At 46.8% G+C, this 13,681-nt stretch overlaps 1 protein-coding gene across 2 annotated transcripts in view; it reads right to left on the reverse strand.

Moving 5' to 3' along the window:
- The window catches only part of LOC119449602 (scavenger receptor class B member 1), an 88,914-nt gene that overhangs the window by 51,194 nt on the left and 24,039 nt on the right, over nucleotides 1–13,681 (reverse strand). The window contains exon 1 of one of the 2 annotated variants that reach the window (XM_037712815.2): nucleotides 4,648–5,177. The exons of the other annotated variant lie outside the window; for it this stretch is intronic. The gene's annotated coding sequence lies outside the window, so the exon portion shown is untranslated. Of the gene's footprint in view, nucleotides 1–4,647; nucleotides 5,178–13,681 lie in introns of those variants that run through there. 2 annotated transcript variants of the gene reach the window in all.

Genomic DNA, 13,681 nt, shown 5'->3' on the forward strand with positions numbered 1-13,681 from the left:
TGGTCTTCCAGTTTTGAACCTATGAGACGCGACAACATTTTTCGACCAGTGAGTGCTGGAGGGTTAGGGTTGGTGCATTCATATGCGCGACAGTTAGTCTCGCGCTTTTTCTTTTTTCGGGATAGCTCTCATCCGGTATTACGAGCTTTCATGCAGGTTAACCTGGTTCATGTCCTGCCAGAATTGGTAGTGTCCTCAAATTTTTTTTCTAGACCTTGTTTATGGGGGTTTATGCGTGAGGTTTATTTTTCTATTGCTTTTCTGACTGTTCGCTTTTCTAAAGATTATTTGTTTACTGTGTCACGAAAAAAATCTTTACAAAGATTTAATATCGATGTTGTTCCCTCCGCCGTTTTATAGATCCGTATACATCACATTAACTGGACTTGATGTGCTTGCAAGAGTGTGCAAAATGCCAGTTCCCCCTTCTACAAAAACTTTTTTTTTTACAAATTACACACTGAAACATTGCCCGTTAAAACATGGCTGCATAAAAAGAATATTTTCGTTTCGTCAGTTAACTGTCACCTATGTGACGTACCTGAAACCATTGAACACTGTTTTATTGTTTGTAAAGATGCCATTTTATTTTGGGATGTTATCCATAGAAATTTGCAAAAATATTTTGATCTAAATTCTCACAGTATCCGATATCTTCTTGCTCCGTATGATGATGTTCCATTCGATATGTTTTTAGTGATAGGCCTGCATAGCCTATGGAAATCTCGTATGCAAGGACCGAAATGCAGAAAAAACAATTTCCTCAAGATCGCATTTCGTTCGGATGATCATGCAGTTGAAGGACATTTATTACCAAGAAGAATGTCAGCCGGTTTGGTATCCACTTTTGATTGGGTGTGTAACATCCCCTTACAAGTTTTTACTGTGCTGTGTGTGACGTTATCTTCATATGGACTTCTCGTTGACGTTTGATTACTTATGTCCACCTGGTGCTCATATTAGTGTAAATAGTTCCTGTACATACATAATTTCATTCATTGTAATAAATACCATGTTCAAAAAAAGTGGCTGTATAGCCTAGTGGTTACGACGCTCGCCTTGGGACCGGGGGGTACGCGGGTTCGAATCCCGCCCCGGCAAGAAAGTTATTTCTTGATAGTTTCTTGATACGAACCACAAATTACGGCTGGCTTAAACAGCTTCGCTGTTGAAAAACAAAATACTGGCCGTAATTACACACGACTACCGCTACTATGCAGTCAGTACGATATCTCTAGAGCTCTTGTTTCTTTTTACATCGTCCAAGTTAACTGGGACACCCTGTATATATATATATATATATATATTACAAATGTGATCTCAATGACAAGAAATAAGGGTGAATAAGTTATAATTTTTGTCTTGATGTGGAACTGTGTTTGGGTAAAATCATCGCCCCCCGATTATAGATCACATTCCTTAGAAAAGAAATATGTCGACGAGGTTCATCGTAGTTGCAAGCTAGTTGATGTGACAACCAATGAAGTTGCAAGCTAGTTGATGTGACAACCAGCCGCATCTTCGTAAACTTGCTTAATACCTCTTGTTCAATCGTATGTTCCAACATAATGCCGCGCCCAATTTCACAAATAACGCTCGATTCTACGCGAGTAGAATCAGATTCATTTTCTCAGCGTTTCTGTACGCTGATCGTCAACGATGCTTTTGTCGTCGTGAACACAAGTAATTCACTAAATCATTAACAGACATTTAGACAATAATCTATCGGCCATTGATACCGCAAAACAGGGAACGTTCAGAAGCACCCAATATAGTTACTTCTTGTAAGCTGACCTCAGAAAAGCACACACACCTGCACACACGCTCTCTCTCACTATCTGCATGCGCGCGCATGGTGAGGGACAGCCGCATCCGGCACACGCATGGAATGTGCTATGCAGTTTCACGGGCTCAAATTCCAGATACTGAAAACAACCTATAGTTAGTTATTCTGTTGGAAACAATTAGTCCATCTCTCTGTTTGTTGTGTACAACTTTGTAATCTTTACCTCGTGATATTATAAAAAGCTGGCTAATTCGTGCTGGTTATTTACTCCGTTATGCAATTTTTTTTAATGCTGACGCCTATAGCATGCACGACTGCCAGGAACATACAGTTGATTCTATTCCCGAAGATCTGCGTCTTTATTTTTTATATGCTTATGCACATTCATTTGACCTTTTCAAGGTATATACAGTTCAAATTATGTACAGTCTGTTTCACACTTAGGGGAAAACTCGGAACGCCTTGCAATGCGCTCCGAGTTTTCCCCTAAGTGTGAAACAGACTGTACAATTTTGAAGCACCCATCTGCAGCATGAATAGAAGGAAACAAAACAAAAATTCCGATTCTATCGGTTGGTTTGGCCACGCCTGTTCGTCTAACTGAGAGGAGAGATAATTAAGTTTAATTAAATGGATGGCCTTATTGGCCTAAGCAGGGGGTCGGCAACGAATTCTGCATGTATAGGCGGCCGGAGCACTTGCAGAAGAAATCACTTATTCACTGGAACGTGCAGCCAGATAGGTGCCTCAAAGAAAAGGTTTCTTTTCAGAGCTGGAAAGTTTCCATCGAGCTTCCATCGTGGCCCATTAGCGAACTGCCCCAGTGACAGACGAGTATTACGCATATGTATAATGAAGACCACAGTGAAAGCTGAGCAGACGCAGGAACTGCTGTTGATATCACTGCTCAAGTAGAGCGTATATCTAAGATGAAATTACGGTACTATCCTCCCATACATTCAGGTGATAGCCTGCACATTTTTACACCTGCCATCGGACGAAAATATTTTGCAGCGATACGCTTGATACAGATTGGGTTGCGGTGAAGACGAGCATTAACGAGGATGTCATTGGTCCGTTTAAAACATGTGGTGCGTCATCGTTTTTGGTACTTTTACTGCGCATATTATGTGCATCGCCATGAATTCATGAACACTTGTAGAACAAGGAATGTCGCCAGAGCCAATGTGTCGACAAGGGCACTTGCCTTGGTCAGGGCAGCTGCTCTGACGAATACAAGTTCCCTTGTCGACACACTGGCTCTAGCGACATCCCTTGTTCTACAGCTGTTCATGAACTCATGGCGATGCACATAATATGATCAGCAAACGTACGAAACATTGGCTCCAGCAGCCTGAGACATCCCTGCTTCGACCACTGTTGATCATTTCAAGCCTCCATTTTACTGTGAACTGCTGTCTGGTTTGCCATTAGTGCATGTAAGATAATAGTTATAATACAATCGGGGGTTTTACATGCCAAAATCACGACGATATGATTATGAGGCACGTCGTAGTGGTGGACTCCAAAATAAGTTCAACCACCTGGGGTTCTTTTAACGTGCACCCGACGCACGGTACAGTGGCGTTTTTTGCATTTCATCCCCATCGAAATGTGGCCGCCGCGGCCAGGATTTGATCCCGCGACCTAGTGGTTTGCAGCACAACACTAATGCCGCTAAGCAACCACAGCGAATGCATGTAAGATACTCATGTTATCACACGGCTTATCTACACACTGATGCATGACACTTCATTCCTTCTCAAGGAGCGGTTGCGTAACTGACCGAAATTAACCGGTCTGAGAAAAGTACATTTCTTAATACACTGAAAGAGGAAGTTCTTCGACTTATTGCAAAATGCTATGTATTTGACCTTTATCTGTTTGATCTCGAATGGAAAGGCCTATATTTATACAGTTTACCCTCGCGGTCGCTTTCCGATTATACGCCAAGGCTGTTTACTCAGACTGCTGCAAGAAAGCCATTTATTTCTTTTTTTTTTTTTTCGATGCACTTTCTTATGTCTGGTGAGCCGGTGACATGCGAATTGCAGTTGCAAGAGGGCTTTCACTGTCAGTGTTGCAAGGCCGCGTTCAGCTGTCTGTTTCGTGAAAGTGTGCTATGGCGCGCGCAATGCTTCGATGACGATAGAGAAGCAGTACGAAAATTAAGCAGTGACGTCACAGCCGTAGCACGGAAAAGTGACATGGTTAACTTTAGAATCACGAAAAAAAGAAGAAAACGACGATGATGCAAGAGAAAGAGAGAGAGAAAACAAAAAGGAAAGGCAGGGAGGTCAACCAGACGAGCGTCCGGTTTGCTACCATGCACTGGGGGTAAGGGAAAGGAAGGATAGAAAGATGAAAACTGGGAAAAGACGACACAAAGAAACATTTTCAACTGCGTACACCATCTCTTATGCGGCAGAAATACAAGTTCATTTCGTTATTTTCGTCTGCCTGCTCACGATAGGTGGTAGATTCTCATGAACTGCAGATTAAGGAGCACGTGAACCTAGTTTCATGCTTTGTCAACCAGTATGGAATGTCCAAGTGGCGCTTAACCGACAAAATCACCTCTCGTTGTGTGTGCCACAGCACCCGCCTTGCTGCGCATGTCGCCCGCGTGCTGGCAGATTGTAATTGCCTTTCGGTTGCACCACCCTTACTTCGTAGCGCAGACTATAGCGCTGGGCCAACCAAACGTATTGGCGAAACAAAGTTCTCGGACCACGCGCACAACGGCGGCGCGTGACACTCTAACGATGCGGAAAGCATTCACTCGCGTTTCATCTGGCGCAGACCAAACAACGTCTGTCACCTCGCCGAGCAAGCGAGCGCGCTGCCAACATGCCTCTCACCTCTGCGATTCCTGGCGCACTTTCCGAGCGACGGTCCGTCTCACCCAAGGACGCCCCCGCGGCTGACAAGGGAACAGAGCAGGGACCCCTCTCACAATGTCCGAAAAAAGAAATCCAGGGCTCGGGGGGGTACCTCCGGCGGACCCCCTGCTCTCAGACGCAGGGCGCGCTTCCCTCTTTCCCTCTCCGGCACTCTCTCAGGCAAGCAGCAGGCGAGCACTCCCGGCCCAGGACCCGTCCAACCCAGCCCAGCACAGTCGCGCACGCAGAGACTCTAGGGCCCGGCCGGCGGCGCTCTCTGGGGCTCGATCCTTGGGAAGGGAGACAGAACAGCGCGGACCGCTGTCAAGACGAAGCCGCCGAGGGGGGGCGGGTACCCTTGAGCTCATCGTCCGCCTCCTCGCCCCATGGCGTGGTGCGCAAGCCAGCGCGCGACGGAAAGCGCTGTAACGCGACACTTCCGCCCGTTCGACGCCCGTCGCTGTTGCTTGCTTCGAGGCTGCGATGCTCTGTCGGTGCGCTGTGCCGGCGGTTTGTATTGCTTTCCCTTCTCCCTTTGCATCGCTCGACTTTCATCCACGCGGCAACGCGTGTTTCGCACCCGTACGTATGTGCGCGAGCGTTCCCTGCCCATCTGCACTGAGAGCGGATGCCCTCACCCTCACTTCTACGATGGTTGTGTGCGTCGGATTTCTCATTTACCGCATCACGCGCGAGTTCGACGTCAGTTACGTTTCATCTCTCGCCCACTTTTCTTTCAATTTCTGTCCCCCCTCCCGAGACACCCGCCACCGTCTCGAATCTTTCAGACTTGAAGAGGGGGAATGCGCGGCCGTTTGACGGAGTCACTGACACCGACCAACCGTCCGTGCGACTGCAGGGAACGATACAAGAAGTTTGTCTTGTCCCTGTCTTCATCGCTCTCTGTCGTTCACCGCCGGAGGGGCAGCGGTCGCGAATGGTTTTTCTCCCGACTTCTGGATCCTTCAGATTTGCGCTGTCGGTTCGCATGCTGTGTGGACCGACATGGATAATGTCTGCAAGGGCCTTGATGTCCCACCGTGGAAACTGCGTTGTTTACTTTAATCAATGGTAGTCATTTTGTACGCCGCAACACTTGCGCAAACCTCGCCTCAATGATAGTTACATTTCAGTTACTATATATATAGTGCCTACATCAACTGCGCATGCATACGTGCACAAAGGTGAAGGAGTCATGTGAGCCTTTTGGCACGTAAAACCCCAGTATTATTAGTCATGTGAGCCGTTGTCACCTGGCACTGGTGATAGCTGTGTGCTACCACCAGTTCGATGCGTACTGTTTCCGGAGCCGTTGCCAGACCCGCAAGCCAAATGAGAGTGTGCCTTTATTAAAACAAGCATGGTTCAGCACGCTAGCGCCTGGATATGGAATGTAGCGGTAGCTGAAAATTGATAGCAATTTTATTCAAAGATTGATCTAAAAGAAGGGAAGGCATGCGCAGGAATGCAAAGTGACGTAAGTTACTAATGTTTCACCTACTGAATGTTACCAGCCGATGACAGAGCGCACATCCCGGTACAGAACGCGCTTGCTGCAGCAACGTAAGAAACAGTGGTCAAGACTCGAAAGCGCCGAGGCACAAGCTGTCTCCCAGAAAGTGAACAGAGCAGAAAGCGCATGAAATGCGTGAGCTGAAGTTACGGAAGTGCGACCGCCTCTCGTAATTGACACGCCAATATCCCGTCGAAATTTACGAGCGCCTATATTTTACGACCACGCGGTTTCTGCTTACGTTCACATGTAGCAGCGAGCTCCGTCATGTTGACCCAGCGACGGCAGCTGCCCGTGGTCGGTCAACTATAACGGGCCGATAAGGCTCGTCGTGGCGTTCAATTTCTGGGACCTCCGGGCAAGATAGCTCGCCAGGGGTCAGCCAACACGCCACCGAGATAACGTGGCATGCAGCTTTTGCGAAATACGCTCTTGGATCGCCATGGAGGCTCTGCCCAGTTCACTGGTTTTTAATGGCCAGTATAAACAAACATCAGTGTGAATGTCCCAAAGCAGACAGTAACGCATAAGGAGGGCAGATGAACACCGAAACCAGGCGCCTTCGTCTTTGCATTCCACCGGACTTCGCGAATGCGCTGGGTGCACATTTTTCCATTGACACAATACTATCTAATTGCATATGTCACACTCGTGGTACTTGAATGAACTGCAAGTAACACCAACATACATGACACAAATGCGCATACGAAAGCACAAATACCGGCCCATGTAAGCATAATTTAGAGACATCTTGAATCCATATAGTGTAGGCATAGACATACTATAATGTTCTTCGACCCTCAATACAGAGGCTAGTTACTTCAACAAATTCAAGAGTGAAGAATACAACAGAAGGCGTTTTGTGTCTGGAACCGTTGCGTAATCTCCTGACATTAACTCAAGGAACTATTTTTGAAGACTCTCTATTAACAAATTTTGAAAACTGACATTAACTCAAAGAACTATTATTGGAAAACTTCAAGAACCCATCCGCGTACTTAGGCGAAGCAACCATCTTTGATGTTTTCGCATATCGATTTAATTTTACTGAAACTGCTAGGCTCTTTCACTTCCTCCTTTTCGTCCTCCGGATTTCAGTTCTCATAGCATGATGATCACCAGAAGCTTAATGTGTGTTAAAGCTCATCTTTTCTTTTCTGTAATGGTTAAAGCTTTCACCAACTCATTCTCATTGCTTCTGTGACGATTGTGGCGTGCAATGTATACAAGCAAAAATAAAGCACCGGATATCCACGCTGAGTGGAGCTTTAAACCAACGCCTACCCTTCACCAGCTATCCATTTACTTAGAGTTACTGTATAGGCTCCCTTTAGCGAGCCTGTACAGAAGCTCGACATTTGCTCTGTCCAATACATATATTGCCACCCACAGCTAGCGCTGCATCATTTATTTCGCCCTGTATGTATTGAAAAGGCGATGTAGCATTGTCAACTCCTCAACAGTTGTACGCACGCGTATAGAAACACGTTGAAAAGGCACCGGCGTGTCTTATGTATCTTACGGTATGTCTTATGCGTAAAATGGCGTCATGTTTTATACCGTGAGCCACTCGCTGGCCATGCGGTCCACATGCGAAAACTCGCCATGGTAGTTCAGTGACTCCAACAGTTCAGTTGCGCTGCTGACCTCGAGGTCGCGGGTGCGATCCCGGTCGCGGCGGCCACATTCCCATGGCGGAGGGGGGGTGAAATGCAAAAAGTACTCGTGCACATGTACCGTGCATTGAGTGTACGTTACAGAACACCAGGTGGTCAAGGTTAATGCGGATTCCTCCACTACCGTGTGCATAATAAACAGATGGTGATTTTTGCAGGTAAAACGCCAGAATCAAATTAATGTAATTTAACTTAAATCTACGCATGCAGTGACGAAATACTACAGCCAACGTTTAAAAACTTGCGCATGCTCGTTCAAACTTGAACAGCTATTACAGCTCACTCTTCGATGTCGAGCTTGAGCAAATTTCACCATCCAGCCTGTTCTAGTTCTATAGCGTTACGTAAACGCTGAAAATAAAGCTGCGCCCTGAAACCGATCGAGGCCCAAGGCAAAGTTGCTGCGCATTCTATCTGTTTGAAAAAATTCCGACTGGCATACCGTATTATGTTTCAGTAATGTTGGTCACTTTGAACAAGGGCGAAGCAGCGAATAGCGAGGCGTTCTGGGACGAACGTGGCAGCCGCCGACCTATATAGGGCCACATTCCGTAACAATATTTTCATCTTTCCATTCTTCCTTATCTCCCGTTTGTCAGCGGGTCACGCGAATCCGCGCACCTGCGATCGCCAGAATTTCCGCATAATTTAACACGGTGTAATAAGAAATGAATAAAATCGGGGTGAGAGAACCCTTGCAAAGTACAGCCTCTACGGACGTCCTTAGCTCACACTAAAGACGTGGCATCATGCCCCTTATCCACCCCTTATCTACGACGCGACTGGCCGATAAAAACGTTGATCAAGCTGCTGTGGCTACAAAATTACCAGGGCTATACTCACCTATGCTGGACCCTCCGCTCACAGTATTTGAGCGGAGGGTCCATAAGCCTGAAAATGCGCGAAATAGACATACGAGTGAAATTTGCGGCATTCTGGAAAACGCGACAGATGTTTTTTTTTTTTTTTTTCCATGTGTCACTTCTGACGTTGATTCTCAGTTAGATCGTTTTCATGCTGTATCTGCATAAGAATTATACTAGCACATGTTTTTTTTTCTTGTTTTTTATGCATCTTGCAAGTGGTTTAAGTTGTATGTATAGGTCGTTGTTTTATTACGCTGATATATAGTATCATTGCCTTAAGCGCTGATAAATGTATCCCCTACCCCCCCCCCCCCCGCCTCCCCTCTAGACTTAAACACCAAATATTCTACAAATTTACAAAGATCGTTTGTATCAAATGCGTATTGTTTTACATGCGCTGTACTACTGCTAGTGCAGAGTTAGATGCATTTGTCAGGCACTCAGTGTCTTTTCTTTTTCTTTTTTTGTCTCTGCCTCCTCTAAGTTTCATGCAATTTTAGGGAATTCTTAAAAATCACGTTTAATATTCAAATAACTGGGGTTAACCTTAGGGCAGGACAATATAGTGTTAACGCTCGATCCGGCCGCTTGCTTGACTATTCGCGTGACGAGGTCCCATCGTGGTCCTCCGCTCGGATCGCCCCTCCTTCCTCGACGTGTCTGCGGCCTCCTGGCGCGCGCCGGTCGAACGCTCCCGGCCAGGGTCGGGCTAGGCGCGCAGGCGATACACACGGTGCTCGCGCCGCTTAAACGCATATAAACACGCAGCTCATGCTGCCACGCGCGCATGCACACGCAATTAATCAAGCCACCGCGAGACGCGACGCCGCTGCGTACATGCGCGAACCGCACAGTCTCTGTTCTTTTGCGAGTGCCACTTACTCGCATTGAAATTCGACGATCGCGACCGAGAATCGAGCGCGGAATTCACTCGATCGGGCAGTTAAGGCTACTTGCCTCAGTGAAATGATATATATGTACCACCTTTAAATGCGTAAGCATTTCTATATGCTTGCCCAACGAGCAAACTGTCCGTGCGTACGTCTGTCCGTCCGTCCGTCATTGGAAGAAGACGACGACGACGAACGCGCGAGCAGTGTCACAAGCGCGTCGCTGTGACCACGTGACGTGTGCAATCAGGGACGCACTAGGCACACCTTTAGTAAGCCAGAACTGTGGAGCAGCCGTGGCTTCGGATCGGAACGTAATCAGCGCACCTGGCGCCGTTACCTGCAGTAGTTTGCTAGCCTCATCAGTTCACGTTGCGCCGCCTTCCGCAGTAGTTCGTGTCGCCGCAGCGCTGTCTCATTTACCGTAATGGCGCCAAGACGACCGCAGCCGCCGAGTAGTGCTAGGATTACCAGCAGTGTGGAGTGTGAGCATTCAACACCACGTCGTTACTACAAAATGCTTACGCATCATTAAGATGCGTAAGCACTCCCTGAGGAGATGCTCCGTGACACTCCCTGATGAGATGCTACGTACATTTTTTGTTGTAACACAAATAATATTTTACGTGCTCTATGCTGAAACTGACCGTCTAATATACGGGTGAGGAGCTGTGGCCGAGTGAATACGACCGTTAAATGGTTCACGACGCTAAAGCGTCCTTCTATAAATGAAATTTCAGGATAAGTACACCAACGGCTTGTTTTCCGCAAGTATAGGCAGGACGTACTTGGCGGGTAGCCATCGGGAAGGGCAACGCCGTTTCACTTAAGGGTACGGCCGCGCGAGCGGCAAGAACACGCGTTTTTGACGCGCGTCAAAAACGCGCGTTTTTGCCGCTCGCGTGGCCGTACCCTAAGCCGGGCATGAAAACCGAAAGGGACCAGTAGTTGTGCAGTCGCAGGCAAAGGCTTGTGGACCCCGGATAGGCAGACAAAAACTGCTACTAGCTTGGTTGACTTGTTCATTTGTGCGTATGGCAGTCGGCTATATTCCCCCCTATATTTCTGTTTTTCTTTTTTTTTTCTTACCTTGATTCCGAGCGAAATCTCAGTGTAAGATAATATTTTTCTCTTTTCGTTTTTTCGTGTTGTTTCACACAGTTCCGTATAAATTGTGCGCACACGTGTATATTAAAAATCAGTTGGAAATACAGCAAATGTGTGTTGTTCCTTTCCGTTTCACGCTGATATTCATTCAAAAATGCAGTAACAACTCGCCCAAACAACCAACTTGCCGAGTTCCTTCTTAGCGTGGAATAGAAGAGTGTCAGCGCAAGTTATAAGTACGAGCATTACTGGTGTTTCACGTAACGAACCAAACTTTAAAGACAGAGTGGTACACCTTAGGCGAGTGAGATTAAGGGTCACCTTTAATTATGCAAAGTTACCTTTAATTATACAAAATTAAAAATATTCGTTTAAAGGCAAAAGTCGTATTTCGAGAGATGTAGAGCTTGCTCAGAAACACCTAATGAAGTTGTTTTCATGACTTCATCTCTTGGGTGGTTATATTTTCCAGGCTTTTACCCGTTATCTCTTACGTCGTTCTTTCTTTTGAGCAAGGGAGCCCGCAGCATATAAGAAAAATAAAGAAGTAAAAAAGAAAAAAAAAAAGAAGGGGGCATTACTGTGCCCTTCATGCACGTCTGGATGGCAGCGCTCTAAGTCAAGCTTGGAAAGAACGAAGCCCGCATGCCCATCGTAAGCTGAAGCTAACGAATGTGTTTGCGTATCAGTGTTCAGCACTGGCCTATCTACAAGCGTTTATGACCGAGGCGGATTTCGATCGTCACAGCGACAACGATGGTGCCGACATACGCTAGACACCGCGGCCTCAAGAAAGAAAAAAATTATGGGGTTTTACGTGCCAAAACCAGTTCTGATTATGAGGCACGCCGTAGTGGGGGACTCCGGAAATTTGGACCACCTGGGGTTCTTTAACGTGCACCTAAATCTAAGTACACGGGTGTTTTCGCATTTCGCCCCCATCGAAATGCGGCCGCCGTGGCCGGGATTCGATCCCGCGACCTCGGCCTCAAGAAAGACAACAGTGTCTTCACAGCTTTGTGGGCCGACGTGCGATGGGGACGGTGCACCTGCACGGACAATGGCCGATCGTCCAGGGGTCGCAATGCGATAGATGATGTTTGTCTTTGGGACTGAAATCGATGACAGTGGCACAACAAATGTTCGATGTTTTCTTCGCCGCCTCAGAGGTCGCACGCAGCACTGTCGGTCATTCCAATCAAAATGGTGTACGCCTTCGTGAAAGCCACTCCCAACCACAGCCGGTATAGAAGCGAAGCCTCACGTCGTTGAAGCCCGGGTGGATGTCGGAGTTGGAGCAAAGGGTTCAGTTCGTGTAACCTGGTGCGCCTTATATTTGATGTGTTCCACTCTGTTTAAGAGAGCTTACGTGCCAGGTGACGAAGCTGCCTTGCAGCGTCTGTCCTGGAAAGAGGAATGGGAACGCTGTGTTGTTCTTGATGTGACTCACGGGCAGTTTTGTCTGCGTGATCGTTTCCACCGACCCCGCAATGGCCAGGTAGCCACTGGAAAATAATTTCGTGGCATTTCTGTTTGACGTTGAAGTGAAGTTTGACAATTTCGTACGTTAGCTGTTCGCGAGCTCCACGCCGGAGAACTGACTGCATACTGTGTACAGCCGGCCTCTAGAGCGGGAAAACACGGCAGATGTATACCAGGGCTCTCCGAGTCAATAAATTAAAGTGCACTGCGCAGAGCCGTGAGTTCTGCAGCCGTGGACGTCGTGGCATGTGACGTCTTGAATCACAGTGGAGATGCGCCCTATAGTTTCGAACCTGAAATCCCACCTGATACACTCCCTTCAGATTTTTTTTGGCCCAAAAAATCACTTCTTTGGCCCAAAAATATCGCTTCTCCGTCTGGACACGCACGCCTTAATCCATATGTCTGCTAGCTGCCTTCTCCGTGATCTTTCTCGGGAGGAGGAAGTATCTCTTCGGAGAATATATGTACGGGCTGGGATAACCATTACACCTTCCGTCACCTGGGTTTGGGGTGCAACACCTGAAGACCGCGTGAATTGTTGAAAGTGTACTAATCCAACATCTACAGGGGACATTCGCCACCTGTTGTTGTTCTGCCCGAGAACGAGGGCTACTCCAGAAAGGATGCTAACAAATTGCAAGCTATATACGAGCGGACGACAACTTCGCCAAGCGACTACTGTAATTTATGCGTGAGGAGGACCTCCACGGTTTCACTTAAATAAACAACTAAGCTGCAAGACAAGCTTCACACAAAGAAAAAAAGGAAGTTTTTTTTTTTTTTTATGCATGTGAGTGAAATGAAACCAAATTATCTTTTATCATTCAAAAGGTCCACGAACTTTTGTCGCCAGCTATACCACACGTTTAAATGACGTGTATGCCAGCGACACAACAGAATATGTCATTGCAGAAGAGCAGCTCCTCGCTTTTAATACAACTTGCAATAATTAGGTCCCGAACGGCGGTGTATTCACTATAGATTCGCGTGATGCAGAATGTGCAGCTGGCGCGGACATATTTTTGTACTCTCTCTTCTGGCTTGCTTCGTTTTTGGCTTGGTTAACGATGTGCTCTACTCACGCAGGGAAATGTTCGCGTTAACTTTCTTTTCAGAATATAAGAAGTAAAACAATGCAATAATAGAAAACATAAAGTGCATTATACTCGTATACGTCCAGATGTTATTTGCCACAATTGACGCGCGTGTTTTAAGAACGCCTTTCCCTGGCAACACAAACCCGCAGAATCGCGCAACTGCATAGGCTTGGGAACGCTCAAATCGCGATGCAATCTGGGAGACATATGCAATCTGGGAGACAGGCAGGCTAAAGCCTGCCGCATATTTCTTCTTTTGTTGTTGTTTATTTAAGGTGACAGTTACATGAGGGACATTTCGCGAGGGTTTGGGTGATATGAAATGTTAGATGAACATAACAAAGGCTGCCACGTGAACTACACTTCAAAGAGAATGTAA

Source organism: Dermacentor silvarum, chromosome 4 (genome assembly GCF_013339745.2).
Source record: "Dermacentor silvarum isolate Dsil-2018 chromosome 4, BIME_Dsil_1.4, whole genome shotgun sequence".
Taxonomy (NCBI): domain Eukaryota; kingdom Metazoa; phylum Arthropoda; class Arachnida; order Ixodida; family Ixodidae; genus Dermacentor; species Dermacentor silvarum.